The sequence below is a fragment of the Buceros rhinoceros genome, unplaced genomic scaffold, assembly GCF_000710305.1.
Source record: "Buceros rhinoceros silvestris isolate BGI_N320 unplaced genomic scaffold, ASM71030v1 scaffold34155, whole genome shotgun sequence".
Classification (NCBI taxonomy): Eukaryota; Metazoa; Chordata; class Aves; order Bucerotiformes; family Bucerotidae; genus Buceros; species Buceros rhinoceros.
In genome coordinates this window covers 17,660-19,780 of record NW_010411809.1, presented here as the reverse complement: position 1 = coordinate 19,780, position 2,121 = coordinate 17,660, and positions in this window count along the sequence as shown.

Sequence of the window (2,121 nt, the reverse complement as noted above, 5' to 3'; positions counted from 1 at the left end):
TATCCCAAAGCTTTTGGCAGGGGAAAAAAGTTTAAGGTGTTTTTGAAGGTCAGAGATTGCAGGTGTGGTGTAGTGTTCACTTGAAGTGTTTGCCTGTACCATTAGTTGGATTTAAATTACAATTCTCTAGAATTCTCTTGAAATTATAGTCCTCCTACTGTCGAAGAACCTAATTGGTTCTATTTATTCCAGGCAGCCTTCCAGATTTGAAAGTGTACACAAACACAAGCTGCCAACTATACTTCAAAACTGTTTCTATTGACATTTTTGCTTTCCAAATCCAAACCCTGGAGGCGTGCTTACATGTGCAAGTAAAACGAATGTGCACACAGAATGACTGTATGCACCATTCCAGCACATGCCTGTATCCCAGTTTAAAACAAAAGCTGCTGTTCTGGTGCAGTTGCTCTAAAAAGTGTAGATTTTGGGGAATCCCTCTTGGAGTGTTTGCAGGTCCTTAAAGAAATCATACAGAGCTGTCATTTAATGTTTGAAATTTTAAAAAAGCCAAGGTTGGTGATTGTGTTGAAAAGATACTTGTCTGAAAGGATTTAATAGGTATGTGTGTCCCCCAGCCCTGCCTGGTTCTTTGTTAGCAGTTACTGGTGGGGAGGGAGGGAAAACTTGCAGTGGAACGAACCACTGTTCGTGAAGCTGAACTAGCTCAGCACTGCTTCAGTTGTGCTCATGCCCCTGTGTAAACCCTGGTGTTTGCCTGACTCCATGGTGAGCTCAATAAGGCAGCTAAAACAGCAGAAGCTAACCCAAGAGAGGAAGAGAGAGTATTCTCTGTCACTTATTAATCTGAGCCTGTAGCAAGCTTAGGGAGCATCAGTGCCAGCATGAAGGACAACACCACATGCCTTGGGCAGGGAGAAGAGGAGTCTCAACAGTGTTGTGGAACTGAACATGAAAGGCTGCTGGTATAAACTCTGTCTATGTGTTACAGTTATTTGATTTGACTGCGGTCCATCTATATTATCATTGTTTGTGTGTGTGAACAGAAGAGTTCTTATGACTATGTGTTCTTGTCTTGGTTTTTTCTGAACTGGTATATGCCTTAACAGTAACACGTTTCTTCCTCTGCTTGTAGTACGAGATGTAAATAAGCATATGATCCATGGGAGCGGAGAGGGAGCCTTGTTCATGCTTCGCCTGATCAAAAAGATGCTATTTAACCTTCTGTGTATTTCTTGTTGTCTGTAAACTGAGGATAGTTACCAGTAATTCAGAATTCTCCTGAGTTACTCCAGATGTTGTTATTTGGGTTCACTTGTGATGTTTTGTAATTGGTAAACTTGCCAAGTTTGGCCCTTTACCCTGTGAGTGTGCTTAGAACTCTTCATTTCAGCATCTGCTCACTGAGTCCATTACAGCAATGAGGAAAATAAAACAGCTTCTTCAAGGTCTCTTTTCAAAAAGTCCGTTGCAAAGCCCCTCTAAATACGCATGAGGTGTTAGTGGAAAAGCATTTCTCTAAACCTGCAGTGGCACTTCAGTACTTTCCTTGGTATTTTTCAAAGCCCAAACTACGATTACAAAGAGTGGGAGTAAAAAAGACAACCCTACTACTACTCAGACTTGCTTAGGAAGCAGGGGATATGGGAGAACATAATTTTCATTCTAATGCTGCTTTTTAAGAACTGAAGTGTGACAAAAGCAGGTACTGGATGTACTTGGAAGAGAACTTTTCAGAAAGTAAGTACACATACATAGAAGTACAGAAATGAGGATCATGGTTTTATTTTTTACATATACATTTTTATGTATTTTTACATAAATATATATTATGTATAAATAAATATATGTTCTAAACTTTGCTGAGCGAAGGGCAGGCTTATCATTCATTGCTTTTGCACAGCAACAGCTTCCAGAAAACTCTGAAACTGAAAAAATGTGAAGCTGTTGATATGTCTGTTCTTACCCTTTCTGTTATTAAGAAGAGCAACTAAGGCAGAGGGGCAACCCTAAGAGGGCCCTTGACTTCAGAGGTGACTAAGAATAGCTTTAGAACAGTAGCCCGGTAGTTATCCTAGCCCTGTGCTTTCAGGAGGTGTGGTTGATGGAGGAGGTGTGATAGGCAACGGCTGCTCTGTAGATGTCTGTTGACGTTACCCCCCC